Below are 16,728 nucleotides of genomic sequence, written 5' to 3'. Positions count from 1 at the left end.
ATGCACTACGTACACAGTGGAGGGATCAGGCATGCACTACGTACACAGTGGAGGGATCAGGCATGCACTACGTACACAGTGGAGGGATCAGGCATGCACTACGTACACAGTGGAGGGATCAGGCATGCACTCAGGGCCGGTGCAACCACTAGGCGGATTAGGCGGCCGCCTAGGGCGCACTGCCACCTAGGGGCGCTGCTGACCCTTGCCTCATCTCTTCCTCCTTGTCGCTCCCCAGGCTCCCAGCAGGGCTAGATAGAGGGGCCCCGGGACAGCAAGGCGCTCAGTGCAGCGGGCGGGTGTTATTAAGCAGAGCGGTGTTCAGCTTCCCCCTCTCCATCCCACGGCTTTCACATGATGGAGGGAGAGGGACAGACCAGTGTGTCAGGCAGCCAATAGCGCTGCTCTTCTGAGTGGGAGGGCATGACTTCTACGTTGCTCCGCCTCCCACCACCCCATTAGCCAATCAGATTGCCCAGCCCGCCACATTTGATCAGAAGATGCCAGTGACCAGAGCAGGACGGGATGCAGAGGATCCGACATGCCTGAGAAAGAAGAAGGTGTGATCATGTCACACACTCACTTTTAATGCAGAAGTGTAATAATCGGTGTGTTCTCCTGTCCTGTGTGTAGATTAGACAATGATCAGGATGACTTCCCCTCTATCTTCTCACATGGCTTTTTATCTGTGTTTGTATTTGCACAGCACAGTGACTGATGATTAGACTTCTGCAAGACCTTCAAACTTAAGCTGTTTCTATAGTTATTTGTGCCCGAGTTGGTGTCAGCCATCCCTGATTTATCTAACTTTCCTTGTTATCTTTGAAGGAATTAGCTGGTCAAGCTGGGAGCTTCACAGACATGTTAAATATTTACTGTCCTCCTGTGCTTGAGAAATGACTGTTAAAAATGTGTTTTTTTTTTTTGCCACTAATAGTTATATCTTGTAAACCCCTGTTTGCAGTGATCAATGTTTTTCCACACTGCTAGGACACACTTGTACTATGTCTGCAGTCTTTAACCCTCTCCTGTACTATGTCTGCAGTCTTTAACCCTCTCCTGTACTATGTCTGCAGTCTTTAACCCTCTCCTGTACTATGTCTGCAGTCTCTGATCATCTCGTGTACTATGTCTGCAGTCTGTGACCATCTCCTGTACTATGTCTGCAGTCTGTGACCATCTCCTGTACCATGTCTGCAGTCTGTGACCATCTCCTGTACCATGTCTGCAGTCTGTGACCATCTCCTGTACCATGTCTGCAGTCTGTGACCATCTCCTGTACCATGTCTGCAGTCTGTGACCATCTCCTGTACCATGTCTGCAGTCTGTGACCATCTCCTGTACCATGTCTGCAGTCTGTGACCATCTCCTGTACCAAGTCTGCAGTCTGTGACCATCTCCTGCACCAAGTCTGCAGTCTGTGACCATCTCCTGTACCATGTCTGCAGTCTGTGACCATCTCCTGTACCATGTCTGCAGTCTGTGACCGTCTCCTGTACCATGTGTGCAGTCTCTGACCGTCTCCTGTACCATGTGTGCAGTCTCTGACCGTCTCCTGTACCATGTGTGCAGTCTCTGACCATCTCCTGTACCATGTGTGCAGTCTCTGACCGTCTCCTGTACCATGTGTGCAGTCTCTGACCGTCTCCTGTACCATGTGTGCAGTCTCTGACCGTCTCCTGTACCATGTGTGCAGTCTCTGACCATCTCCTGTACCATGTGTGCAGTCTCTGACCATCTCCTGTACCATGTGTGCAGTCTCTGACCATCTCCTGTACCATGTGTGCAGTCTCTGACCATCTCCTGTACCATGTGTGCAGTCTCTGACCATCTCCTGTACCATGTGTGCAGTCTCTGACCATCTCCTGTACCATGTGTGCAGTCTCTGACCATCTCCTGTAGTATGTCTGCAGTCTCTGACCATCTCCTGTACCATGTGTGCAGTCTCTGACCATCTCCTGTACCATGTGTGCAGTCTCTGACCATCTCCTGTACCATGTGTGCAGTCTGTGACCATCTCCTGTACCATATGTGCAGTCTGTGACCATCTCCTGTACCATGTGTGCAGTCTGTGACCATCTCCTGTACCATGTCTGCAGTCTGTGACCATCTCCTGTACCATGTCTACAGTCTGTGACCGTCTCCTGTACCATGTGTGCAGTCTCTGACCGTCTCCTGTACCATGTGTGCAGTCTCTGACCGTCTCCTGTACCATGTGTGCAGTCTCTGACCATCTCCTGTAGTATGTCTGCAGTCTCGGACCATCTCCTGTAGTATGTCTGCAGTCTCGGACCATCTCCTGTAGTATGTCTGCAGTCTCGGACCATCTCCTGTAGTATGTCTGCAGTCTCGGACCATCTCCTGTAGTATGTCTGCAGTCTCGGACCATCTCCTGTAGTATGTCTGCAGTCTCGGACCATCTCCTGTAGTATGTCTGCAGTCTCGGACCATCTCCTGTAGTATGTCTGCAGTCTCGGACCATCTCCTGTAGTATGTCTGCAGTCTCGGACCATCTCCTGTAGTATGTCTGCAGTCTCGGACCATCTCCTGTAGTATGTCTGCAGTCTTGGACCATCTCCTGTACCATGTGTGCAGTCTGTGACCATCTCCTGTACCATGTGTGCAGTCTGTGACCATCTCCTGTACCATGTCTGCAGTCTGTGACCATCTCCTGTACCATGTCTACAGTCTGTGACCGTCTCCTGTACCATGTGTGCAGTCTCTGACCGTCTCCTGTACCATGTGTGCAGTCTCTGACCGTCTCCTGTACCATGTGTGCAGTCTCTGACCATCTCCTGTACCATGTGTGCAGTCTCTGACCATCTCCTGTAGTATGTGTGCAGTCTCTGACCATCTCCTGTACCATGTGTGCAGTCTCTGACCATCTCCTGTACCATGTGTGCAGTCTCTGACCATCTCCTGTAGTATGTCTGCAGTCTCGGACCATCTCCTGTAGTATGTCTGCAGTCTCGGACCATCTCCTGTAGTATGTCTGCAGTCTCGGACCATCTCCTGTAGTATGTCTGCAGTCTCGGACCATCTCCTGTAGTATGTCTGCAGTCTCGGACCATCTCCTGTAGTATGTCTGCAGTCTCGGACCATCTCCTGTAGTATGTCTGCAGTCTCGGACCATCTCCTGTAGTATGTCTGCAGTCTCGGACCATCTCCTGTAGTATGTCTGCAGTCTCGGACCATCTCCTGTAGTATGTCTGCAGTCTCGGACCATCTCCTGTAGTATGTCTGCAGTCTCGGACCATCTCCTGTAGTATTTCTGCAATAAAGGGGGCTACAGGCACAGTAGGTGGTAAGGGAAGGTGTACCTAGGCATGGTGGATAGTGAGGGATGGGGGGCCCAGGCATGTTGGGTGGTTAGGGAAGAGGGCTGTAGGTGCAGTGGGTGGTCAGGCAAGGGAGGCTACAGGCATAGTAGATAATGAGGAAAGGGATCCCAGGTGCAGTGGGTGGTAATGGAAAGAATGCCTAGGCACAAGTGGTGGTTAAGGCGGGGCTGTAGAGAAAATTTGAATGTAGCATACAGGGCAAGGGGCTTCATAATCCAGGGCCCACCAAAATCCTCAGCACCAGGCCTATGATGCTCCTAATCCAGGCCGAACGATCAGGCCACCGCAGGTCGCCCTTGCAATCGGGCCCTGAGGTTCCGCCGCTAATATATTTTTTATAATGGCACACAGTGAAGTAATTAAAAAGTGGCATTATAAAAAAAAAATTGTGACAGATTGTCACACAATACACACTGGGATCTGTGATCAAAGAGTGTATTGTGCTATTATTTAATGACACTGCACAAAGCCATCACATTTTTCTTTTTGAATTTTTTTTTTTTGGGGGGGGCGCAAGTAGCTGGTCTTGCCTAGGGTGCAAAATAGTCTAGCACCGGCCCTGCATGCACTATGTACACAGGGGAGCGGACAGGCGTGCACTACGTACACAGGGGAGGGATCAGGCGTGCACTACATACACAGGGTTGGGATCAGGCGTGCACTACATACACAATGGAGGGATCAGGCGTGCACTATGTACACAGGGGAGGGATCAGGCATGCACTACTTACACAGGGGAGGGATCATGCTTGCACTACGTACACAGGGGAGGGATCAGGTGTGCACTACGTATACAATGGAGGGATCAGGCGTGCACTATGTATACAGGGGAGGGTCGGTATGCAATTACGTACATAGTGGAAGCGATCAGGCATGCACTACGTACACAGGGGAGGGATCAGACGTGCACTATGTACACAGGGGAGGGATTAGGCGTGTACTATGTACACAGGGGAGGGATTAGGCGTGCACTACATACACAGGGTTGGGATCAGGCGGGCACTGCATACACAATGGAGGGATCAGGCGTGCACTATGTACACAGGGGAGGGATCAGGCATGCACTACTTACACAGGGGAGGGATCATGTGTGCACTACATACACAGGGGAGGGATCAGGTGTGCACTACGTATACAGTGGAGGGATCAGGCGTGCACTATGTACACAGGGGAGGGTCGGTATGCACTAGGTACATAGTGGAAGCGATCAGGCGTGCACTATGTACATAGGGGAGGGATCAGGCATGCACTACGTACACAGGGGAGGGATCAGGCATGCACTACGTACACAGGGGAGGGATCAGGCATGCACTACGTACACAGGGGAGGGATCATGCATGCACTACGTACACAGGGGAGGGATCATGCGTGCACTACGTACACAGGGGAGGGATCATGCGTGCACTACGTACACAGGGGAGGGATCAGGTGTGCACTACATATACAGTGGAGGGATCAGTCGTGCACTATGTGCACAGGGGAGGGTCGGTATGCACTACGTACATAGTGGAAGCGATCAGGCATGCACTACGTACACAGGGGAGGGATCAGGCATGCACTACATACACAGTGGAGGGATCAGGCATGCACTATGTACACAGGGGAGCGGACAGGCGTGCTCTACGTACACAGGGGAGGGATCAGGCGTGCACTACATATACAGTGGAGGGATCAGGCGTGCACTATGTGCACAGGGGAGGGTCGGTATGCACTACGTACATAGTGGAAGCAATCAGGCATGCACTACGTACACAGGGGAGGGATCAGGCATGCACTACGTACACAGTGGAGGGATCAGGCATGCACTATGTACACAGGGGAGCGGACAGGCGTGCTCTACGTACACAGGGGAGGGATCAGGCGTGCACTATGTACACATGGGGAGGGATCAGGCGTGCACTACATACATAGGGTTGGGATCAGGCGTGCACTACATACACAATGGAGGGATCAGGTGTGCACTATGTACATGGGGGGATCAGGCGTGCACTACGTACACAGTGGAGGGATCAGGCGTGCACTACGTGCACAGTGGAGGGATCAGGCATGCACTACGTGCACAGTGGAGGGATCAGGTGAGCACTACATACACAGTGGAGGGATCAGGTGTGCACTACGTACACAGTGGAGGGATCAGGAAGGCACTACATTCAAGAGCCCTTGTTACTAAAGTCTGGTAAACATAGGTTTAGTAGAATGCCACTAGACAATATCCTGTCATTTTTCAATACATTTTTCTTGCATTGTGACACCTGCAACATTTATGTTAAAGATGATGGATGGATGGATAGAACACTCAGACATCCCAGATTATTTTCTCCCTGTCAGAGTCTCTGTAAGTACCATATGACTTTTGCCAGCAAAAAAGAATACAGTCTGTCTGTGTTCTGTATGTCCCACAGAGAATATTTTTCACAAGTCTTGCTGGTGTCAGTATACAAGCCTGGAGGGATTGTATAAACCATTTTGTTCTCTCGAGCTCCATGCTGGCAGCAGTGCAGGGTAATACAACTCACTGTTTGTCAGTGCTGGGGCTGAGGAATCTGTCTGCTTCCTACAGTGTGTTCCCCATAGCAGGCTGTGTTCTTTCCCCTTTCTCCCCCTTCAATGCAGCTGCCGACATTTCCTCTTCTTAGAAGTCAAATAAGGTGGCTGGGTACAGTTTTTCCCATTGGCTGAGAAGGCAGAAGAGATATTGTATATAAATCCCCCTCTGAAATCTTCTTGCCGGGTATAAGTAAAGATCATCGGGTTATGCAGCCAGGCTGCTGTATCCCCCCATAAGAAAAAAAAAAATAGACCAATAGAGGATATGCAGGCAATGACATTACAAAAAACACTGTAACATCTGCAAATACTAACATACAATTTTTGAGGGACCTTGAAGTGAAAAGGCCTCTCTCCATATGCAGTAGTTGCTTGACAGAGGGGCGGGTCTGGGTAGCAGCCCCACCCACACCCGGCACCACAGCTCAGATCTGACAGCTGCAGTCTCTCATGGGGGCTGCACAGTGACCACCCAGCCATCTTGCTCACCAATCCCTGGCTGTTCTGAATGCACACATTGCTGCAGGTCCTATTGAGCTAGAAGGCAACATTAATCAACAGAAAAATTGAGGGGCAAATTCCCTGCACAGCAGGACAGTGGGAAAAACTTGTAAATGCGGGAAAGTCCCGCTTAATCCAGGACTGTTGGGAGGTATGCACTTTAGGTTGTTCTACCAAGTCATGTTGGGCATCCCATAAGCCCTCTTCCCCATCCAAGTTATTTTCCAATAAAACAACAAAAACAAGCCTATGGACTGGTTACTGTGTAAAAGTTGGAAAAAATGTGTGTTGCCTTGCTGTGCAGGAATAGGGGACCCCAAAAATCCAAGGGCCCTCTAGGGGGTAGCGCTACATATACTAATTGAATAAAGTTGTTAAATACATCTGTCCCTGCCCTCTGTAAATTAGCAGGGAGGGTTTTGATAGCATGAGGATGGGTTATTAACCATGTTAGTTTTTTTATTAGCTATCTGTGTTCCACTGGGGAGATTTCGCTTCACTTCTTGTCCCCTAGCAAAAACAGGAAGTGAGAGGAAATCCCTCCAAAAGTGAGGGAATCCTTGGTTTTCATCTGGTTCTCCAGAATTAGAATCCCCACTGAAAGATTTCCCCACTATTCCTATTCTGGGGTTCCTGGGATTTTCTTTTACTTTCAGGTTAGGTGATTATAATATACATGATAAATAAACTTTGTAATGTGGGCCCAAACAGCAATAAAACACTATTAAAAACTAAATTATTTGATAGTGTTAAAACAGCCTCATATTGTAATATATTTGGTTTAGGGTCCTTTCACACGGGGCAGATCAGTGCTTATCCGCCCCGTAGATATCCGTTTGCTCAGCGGGGATCACTCCGTCGATCCCCGCTGAGCAGGGAGATGACAGGTCCGTCTCTGCACACTGCGCAGGGACAGACCTGTCACAGCGGCGCTCTCCCCTATGGGAGATCGGATGACGACGGATCGCAGTGTCCGTCGTCACCCGATCCGATGATGGATGGAAAAATAGCTTTTTCCTCTGTCACACTTTTTCGGATCGGATCGGATCGGCTCGGATGTCAGCGGACTTGTCACCGCTGACATCCGACGCTCCATAGAGCTCTATGGAGCATCCGTTCAGGTCCGCCTGAAAAACTGACAGGCGGGTCTGAACGGATGGTCAGTGTGAAAGGGGCCTTACTGTTAAGAGCAGATATAATGTTACATATGATGTTGATATAATGTTACAAAGGTATCTTCAATTGGCTCTATAATAGAGTTGCTTTTGCAGCTGAGCCGACCAATCAATAATCCATTCCTCTCCCTTTAAAAGCCAGACTTCTAGCATTTGCTCCCTTTGTTAGTAGTTATTAGTAATTAGTGGTTGTGAATGGTGTGTTAAAGGATAAGTTCACCTTTCCTGAAAAAATAATAAAAAATAATAAATAGACTTTTTTTTTTCAGAAAAAAAATGTGCATTTTTAATTTTTCCCTATAGGAGCCTGAAAATCATTGCACCCCCTGCAGCTTTCAGCCTGTACCTTCATATAGGCCAGTGATGGTGAACCTTGGCACCCCAGATGTTTTGGAACTACATTTCCCATGATGCTTATCCACTCTACAGTGTAGTAGAGCATCATGGGAAATGTAGTTCCAAAACATCTGGGGTGCCAAGGTTTGCCATCACTGATATAGGCTATCTGTTTGAAATATGAGAGTGTTCATTTAGAACATCAAGCTGTCAGCCACAGTGGCTGACGGTACTTGTAGCTCATTCATTCACAGATTTCTTTTATTTAGCCTGCAGGCTGAAAAAAATAAGGGCACTTTCACACTGGGTCGAATGGGCTATTTTTAGCAGCACTTTACCGCCGTTTTTGCAGCGCTTTTCAACAGCTAGCGGGGAGCTTTTAACCCCTGCTTACAGCCAAAAAAGGGTTAAAAGCGCCCGCAATGTCGCACTTCGGTGGTTGATTTCAATGGGCAGGGGCGCTTTATGTACGGTGTATACACCGCTCCTAAAGCGCCTCAAAGATGCTGCTTGCAGGACTTTTTTTTAGCATCCTGCCAGCACACCGCTCCAGTGTGAAAGCCCAAGGGCTTTCACACTGGAGTGACAGGAGAGGCGCTTTGCAGGCGATATTTTTAGTGCTATAGCGCCACAGTGTGAAAGTAGCCTTAATGTAACAGATTCTTCCATCCACACAAACAGCATAAATGGATGACCCCCCCCCCATGTAAATATGGTATTCTGACAATCACTAGGCAGAATACTCGAACAGTGCCTGCCGCTGACTGGCTGCAGGTGCTGTTTGGCCAAACAATTTGCAGCCCAGCTAGTACTTAAAAGGTGATTGAGTAATTGACTTTTTGTTAAGACGGCAGCGCCAGCCACAATTAATATTTCATCTGATTCAGAGGAAGTGTTTGGCTAGCTTTAGAAAGAGCATGATGGATTAATTTTGAAATATACTCTACATCTACGTGGCTTGCGGGGTTTCAGGGATCACAGTGGCAACCCCGCTCATGCTCCAGGATACTTTTTCATACAAGTACTGTATTTATCGACGTAGAACATGCACTGGCATATAACACGCGCCCCAATTTTAGGAGGGCATTTTAAGGAAAAAAACTTTTAGGAGGGAAGTTTAAGGAAAAAAACTTACATTTTAATGCCCATCAATGCAGCCTTACCAGTGTCCATTCGCAGCCTTGTCCATCATTACAGAATGATCAGTGTCCATTTGCTGCCTTGCCCAGTGTTATTTGCAGCCTCGCCCAGTGCCATTTGCAGCCTTGCCCAGTGCCGTTTGCGGCATGTAAATAGCCTTGACCAGCTCAGTTTGCAGCCCTGCCCAGTGTCATTTGCAGCACGTTTAAATTTCCCGACATAGACAGAGCCTGTGTACTTGGCTGTACTCGTCTCGGCTCATCTCGCAGTCCCACCCAGTCTGAGCGGGACTGCGAGCTGAGCCGAGCTGAGTACACAGTACACTCTGTCTTTTTCAGCAGCGCTTGCTCCAGAGACAGCAGGGAGGCGGGACGGCGTGACTGCGAGTGGAGCCGAGCAGTCGGCTCTGTCTTTTTCGCCGGCGCTCGGTATTTTTCGGCACCGCTCAGTATTTTTCGCCACTGCTCGCTCTTATTTGCCACTGCTTGCTCTTTTTCGGTGCCGCTCGCTCTTTTTCGGCTCACAGACAGTGGTGATAGGTGTATAACACGCACCCCCGTTTTTTCCCCCAATTTTAAGGGGAAAAAAGTGCATGTTATACGCCGATAAATACGGTACATGATCCTGCAGGCACATATTGGGAATATGAAATGTTGGGGTAACATACATTTTAAGACTTTGTTGTAGCAGTGCAAGCTATCCATTTTCTTCTTTGTTTTGCCTTAGAAATTGTTTGTGCACATTCCATGTATTTTGAGGATGTTAATAGCAATAATTTGTTGTGGATGTATTTTAATTAAGGCAGAATGATGAAGTAGAAATGCTTTTAATGGTCTGATATAAGGCCATTACCAGTCACAGCTCTTTAGAGTGCTGCTTATTTATGTTTTAATTGTGTTCTGTGTCACAACATTATAAGAGGCTGCTAGGAAGGTTTGATAGGAGGTGTTGATGCTTTCTGAGTGTGGTTTGGCAAGGGCTGCTGTTGTTTTTCATTTGTCATTAGCCACGGTCTTTATGCCATGGGAAACATGTTGCAGTAACTGTATTTGATTATTTCAAATAAAAATGAAAGCTCCTCAACCATCAAGAGTACTACTCTTATTACTAATGCTTATACTATTACTACTACTACCATTGGGGTTGATTTACTAAAGGCAAATAGGCCATGCACTTTGCAAATGCATTTGCACTATTTGTTCTCAGAACTTAGTGAGTGTGGTGACATTCTGCTGATTTTCATCATCCAATCATGCGCAAGTACAGATGCTGTTTTGTTTTTGCTTTTTTTTTTTTTTTTCAACTAATTGTGTTTTTCCGAAGTGAAACTTCACCAAATGTGGTGAAGCTTCACTTTGCAAAAACGCAATTCATTAAAGGGAAAAAACAAAACAAAAAAAACAGCATCTGTGCTTGCAGATGATTGGATGATGAAAATCAGCAGAATGTTACCACATTCATTAAGCTCTGAGGAAATTGATTACAACTGCACTGGCAGTCTATTTGTCTTTAATAAATCAACCCCAATAAATCTAAATCTAACCTGCCCTTTTTTTATGACTAGTAATTTTAGTAACTATTGCACAAAAAAACAGTTATCACAGAAAATAAATTATAAATGTAGGGCCGGCTCCTGACGAGCATGCACTATTTGTTTAAAAAAAGTCATATTCCCAAAACCCCAGGTGGGTTTTAGGGCTAATTTTTCCAAATTATGGTTTCAGTACCAGTCTAGCTGGATTGCACTGAGTTCTCCTTGGCTGCAGGTGTCGCTGTCACCGCCAGCAAGTGGTAGAACGCAGTCTAGTTGGGTGTATTGAATGCCCTTCTTTCTCTCGGAACCAGCCCAGTGGGAGTGTTGTCTTGCTGTGCATTCTGGGAGGTGGTATTTAAGGTAAAGCGATCACACACTTCTGGGTTCCAGTCCAGAAGAGATTTTCTGTCTGTTCGGTCCTGGTCCTCCTGACCAGCCCTCCTGGCATGGGGTGCGGATCCATGCAATTCCGAGCCTCAGGCTGGATAGCCCGAGCCGAAACAACTGCAGGGACAGGCCTGAATGGATATGAGGCCATAATGATTCAAAGGTGGTCCGGTGCCGTCTCATCTAGGGAGAGGCCCAGCAACTGGAGGAGCATCCATGGGAGGACTCTTCTGGAGAAGGCCATGCGTAAAGCTGGTTTCTCAGAAAGAGCCTGGAGGCTCAGTAGAAGGACACTTTGTGGATCTATATTCATACGGTATTGCCAGACCGGCTGACAGATACTGGTACCGTATCATAGTTCTCTAAATGTATCTACGTCCCTCAGTTACATTCAAGTTTGTGGCAGAGACTTTTGCTTTTCAAGTGTTCTACATTCAAGTCTGTGGCAGAGACTTTTATTTCTCAAGTGTTCTACATCCAAGTCTGTGGCAGAGACTTTGCTTTACTTAGCACCCTACCAGCTGCTAGGCCTAGTGAAAGGAGGTCTATCCAGAGGTTGTGAGAATCCAGCTGTGAAACGTTTATTCTCTGGATTTTGCAGTTCCAAAGGTACCTGAACTTCCTTTCTAACTCTCTACCTTTATTAAGAAACATTGTTATCTTCTAAAATAAATAACCCAAAAGAGGATAAAGTGTCAGTTTCTGCATTTCTTTGGGCCAGCTACCACGGGATCCCCTAGACGGAGGCGAGGTCAAGAAGGTAACGGTAAGCCCAACAAAACCAGCAGCTCCTTGCTCCTTGGGTTAGTGCTACATAAAGATTGGGTCAGCTTTACTTTATAACAGTAACTTAGGTAGAAGACCAAGTGAGCAGTAAGCAATACAGTGGGGGTTATTTCCGAAAGGCAAATCCACTTTGCACCTACAAGTGCACTGCAGTCCCTGTAAATCTGAGGATTTGAAATGGAGGGAAGCTCTGATAATTTTATCATCCAATCATGTGCAATTCAAAATGCTTTTTTTTATTTTATTTGCATGTCCCCTTCGGATCTACAGCGACTTTACGTCCAAGTGCACTTTCAGTGCAATTTCAAGCGCCTCTTGTAGTGCAAAGTGGATTTTCCTTTAGTAAATAACCCCCAGTGTCTACTATATTCTAAGTGATTATTCAATATAAAGTGCTGTCTACCTAATAAACCATTCACATTAAAGTTTAATTAAAGGAATTTGTTTTAGATTTGGATAGAATGGTGTGAACCACTGCCTGTTTTTTTTTGCTGTCTGTGACCAATGAACAGGGAGTTTCACTGTCTCTATTTGTCCGAATCGCCAATGTCACTGGAAATAAAGGTGGGGTGAATCCAAAATTTGTAATTGCCACAATAACAGGAATTGTGGGGAATCCAATGGGAACACATGGTCCTGTGGCAAATACCTAAGAAGAGATACGCTTCACATTGGAAAGTTGGACTTCTGTTGCATCTACAGAACAGAAAAGGAAATCTATCTAATGAGACACAGATTGCAAAAAAAAAAAAAAACATCCTCTACTACTCTATCCAAATATGGAAGAAAAAACGTTTTGCCTTTAGATACACTTTAACTCTCCACCTTTTGTATTGTATGATCTGTGCCAAGATAACCAGTCAATGTACAGAAATAAAGTATAGATGCTCCTAATGTAGAAAATCCAGGTACCACAAAAAAACTAACTGTAACTGTGTGGAATTGTAAAATATATGCAAATGTGCCACAGCTGTATTCCCAGAATCTTGTTTGTAACAAAGTATCAGAAACTGCTTATAGTAAAAAGATCATGTAGGGTTGATTTAGTAAAACTAATGAGCGCACAATCTGGTGCTTCTCTGCATAGAATCAGCTTCCAGTTTGTTTTTGTCAAAGCTTAATTGAACAAGCTGAAGTCAGAAGCTGATTGGCTACCATACACAGCTGCACCAGATTTTTCACTCTCCAGTTTTAGCAAACCAACCCCAGCGTGCATGCAGGTTCATTCATTCCTTAACCTGTTGTGGTTGGTTTAAGAAAGTTGAATATATTCAGTTAGCTTAAGCTGGCCATACATTATAAAATTTTCTTGTTCAATTTCCTTTAGATTTACTTTCAACTATGTAGTGCAAGAGCCTGCCTGATTGCATACATAATTTAAAGTGTTTAGGTGTGACCTCATATCATAAGTTTTTGGTAAATCTAAAGGAAAGTTGTAGAAGAAAATTGTATAATGTATGGCTAGCCTAAGTTTAGGTAAAGTTATGTCCATTCATGAATAATCAAGGGAACTTTGAAAAAAAAAAACAGGATTTTTGCTTGCATGATTGAAGTGAATACAGTTTCACTATATTCTCTAAACTACATAAACTCGTTTTGTAAATAAACCCCTATTGAGAAAATGTACTTATTACATGGCTGATATACAGTGGTGTGAAAAAGTGTTTGCCCCCTTCCTCATTTCCTGTTCCTTTGCATGTTTGTCACACTTAACTGTTTCGGAACATCAAACCAATTTAAACAATAGTCAAGGACAACACAAGTAAACACAAAATGCAATTTGTAAATGAAGGTGTTTATTATTAAAGGTGAAAAAAAATCCAAACCATCATGGCCCTTTGTGAAAAAGTGATTGCCCCCCCTTGTTAAAACATACTATAACTGTGGTTGTCCACATCTGAGTTCAATTTCTATAGCCACACCCAGGCCTGATTATTGCCACACCTGTTCACAATCAAGGAATCACTTTAATAGGAGCTGCTTGACACAGTAAGGTCTACCAGAAGATCCTTAAAAGCTACACATCATGCCGAGACCCAAAGAAATTCAGGAACAATTGAGAAAGAAAGAAATTGAGATCTATCAGTCTGGAAAGGGTTATAAAGCCATTTCCAAAGCTTTGGGAATCCAGCGAACCACAGTGAGAGCCATTATCCACAAATGGCGAAGACATGGAACAGTGGTGAACCTTCCCAGGAGTGGCCGGCCGCCCAAAATTACTCCAAGAGCGCAGCGATGACTCATCCAAGAGGTCACAAAAGACCCCACAACAACGTCCAAGGAACTGCAGGCCTCACTTGCCTCAGTTAAGGTCAGCGTTCATGCCTCCACCATCAGGAAAAGACTGGGCAAAAATGGCCTGCATGGCAGAGTTCCAAGGAGAAAACCACTGCTGAGCAAAAAGAACATCAAAGCTCGTCTCAATTTCTCCACAACACATCTTGATGATCCCCAAGACTTTTGGGACAACATTCTGTGGACCGATGAGACAAAAGTGGAACTCTTTGGAAGGTGTGTGTCCAAGTATATCTGGCGTAGAAGGAACACTGCATTTCATAAAAAGAACATTATACCAACAGTAAAATATGGTGGTGGTAGTGTGATGGTCTGGGGCTGTTTTGCTGCTTCAGGACCTGGAAGACTTGCCGTGATAAAAGGAACTATGAATTCTGCTGTCTACCAAGAGATCCTGAAGGAGAATGTCCGACCATCTGTTTGTGTACTCAAGCTGAAACGAACTTGGGTTCTGCAGCAGGACAATGATCCTAAACACACCAGCAAGTCCACCACCGAATGGCTGAAGAAAAACAAAATGAAGACTTTGGAGTGGCCTAGCCAAAGTCCTGACCTGAATCCTATTGAGATGTTGTGGTATGACCTTAAAAAGGCCGTTCATGCTCGAAAACCCTCTAATGTAACTGAATTAGGACAATTCTGCAAAGATGAGTGGGCCAAAATTCCTCCAGGATGCTGTAAAAGCCTCATTGCACGTTATCGCAAACGCTTGGTTGCAGTTGTTGCTGCTAAGGGTGGCCCAACCAGTTATTAGGTTTAGGGGGCAATCACTTTTTCACACATGGCCATGATGGTTTGGATTTTTTTTCACCTTTAATAATAAACACCTTCATTTACAAATTGCATTTTGTGTTTACTTGTGTTGTCCTTGACTATTGTTTAAATTGGTTTGATGTTCCGAAACACTTAAGTGTGACAAACATGCAAAGGAACAGGAAATGAGGAAGGGGGCAAACACTTTTTCACACCACTGTATAAACATTTGTCAAGCAGGGTTTAACCACTTGCCCCCTGCCATATAGCAGAATAACTGCGGCAAAGTGTTTGTGATATCCTGACCGGAACAACATATGATGTGATGTGATGTGCCCGTGGGGGTGCGCAGTGTGGCGATCGGAGGTGCTGTGTGTCAGTCTGACACACCGCAAAGCCTATCGTGGTATGGGGCCTCTGACAGAGGCTTCTTACCACGTGACCAGCTGCCTGTGACCAATCACAGCTGATCATCGTGTGAACCAGGAAGTGACGGTAAACAGGTTTCCTTGGTTCACGCTGACAGGGAGAGCCGACTGGCGGCTCTCCCTGTCAGAGGATGGGTCTGTGCTGATAATCAGCACATTGATTATCAGCACAGCCCCATCAAAAGGTGCCCATCAGCTGCCAATCAGTGCCCAACACTTGCAAGCCTGTCCCCATAATAAACTCCTCTCAGTGCCCACAACAGTGCCGATCAGTGCCCACAACAGTGCTAATCAGTGCCCCCTCAGTTAAGCCTGTCAATAGCTTCTCATCAATGCTGCCTATCCAGTGCCACCAATCAGTGCCTGTCAGTGCCGCATATTAGTAATGTCAGTGCTGCCTATCAGTGGCCATCAGTTCTTTCTTTTAATTGTCGGTCTTTTTTCATTTATATCGAAAAAAATTTAACCGCAGAGGTAATCAAATACCACCAAAAAAAAGCTCTATTTGTGGGAAGAAAATGATAAACATTTAGTTTGGGTACAGTGTTGCATGACCGCGCAATTGCCATTCAAAGTGCGACAGCGCTAAAAGCTAAAAATTGTCATGGACAGGAAGGGGGGAAAGTGCTTGGTATGGAAGTGGTTAAATGAGACTGAGTGAAAAACAGAGTGCATTACAATGGATGTCTTTAAATCTTCATACTTAATCCAAAAACAATAAAAGTGATCTAAAAATGACTTTAAAGCTGAATTCAAGGCAAATGCAACATTGTTGCAGAACATATGTGAACAAAGATAAGTAATTAATCAACTCTGTACACTCTCTTCTACCCTCCTATCAGAAAGTTCCCTGTTGTCACATGTGCCTGCAACAATTGGCTCTTAGTGCTGTCCCTTCTCTCCCGTCATCGTGAAAGAGGCTGGACTTAAACAGTGCAATATTTATTCCAAATTCACACTGGTTAAAAATATACCATGCTTTCCCTTTAAAACCTGTTAAAAATGTTTTAATAATAACCCTCAGCACAGAGAAGACCTGAAACACAATGCACTCAAGATAAGTAATGTCATATTTTTAAAGAGAACATTTTGTGAAATGTTTACTGTCCTTTTTTTCATGTCCATCTGCAGGGTCCTTTGTATCTTAAGCAGAGGTAAAATTGATGTTTTTTTTCCATTCATAGGCTGCATATGAAAGCCTAGGACATGTTCATTATAAGTCTTGTTTGCCAGGAAAGTTGCATGCCTTCATAACAAAAAAAACTCAATACACCTTAACGCTAAATCTGGCACTTTAGCAAGTTAGCTTGCCAAAATTAAGTGGTTAAAGTAGTAGTAGTAGATGTTGAAAGCATTCTAACAATTTAGTATCTAACAAGCCATGGCTGCAAGTCAAAATGGTAGTATATGTTGTTTTCCTATTATCAGCTCACAATTCTTAATATTTCCTGTAAAATTTTATTTCAAACTTCACAACTTTTCTGACAAATCAAATAATGTAAGCA

General features: G+C 45.5%; 1 protein-coding gene across 1 annotated transcript in view; it reads left to right on the top strand.

The window, feature by feature from the left end:
• The window catches only part of STAC (SH3 and cysteine rich domain), a 378,751-nt gene that overhangs the window by 280,409 nt on the left and 81,614 nt on the right, over positions 1–16,728 (top strand). The window lies entirely within an intron of this gene.

The sequence above is a fragment of the Lithobates pipiens genome, unplaced genomic scaffold, assembly GCF_037356315.1.
Source record: "Lithobates pipiens isolate NorthernLeopardFrog02 unplaced genomic scaffold, aLitPip1_a1.2 Scaffold_19, whole genome shotgun sequence".
NCBI lineage: Eukaryota > Metazoa > Chordata > Amphibia > Anura > Ranidae > Lithobates > Lithobates pipiens.
The sequence above is the reverse complement of the archived record's forward strand: the minus strand, read 5'-3'. Positions and strand labels throughout refer to the sequence as shown.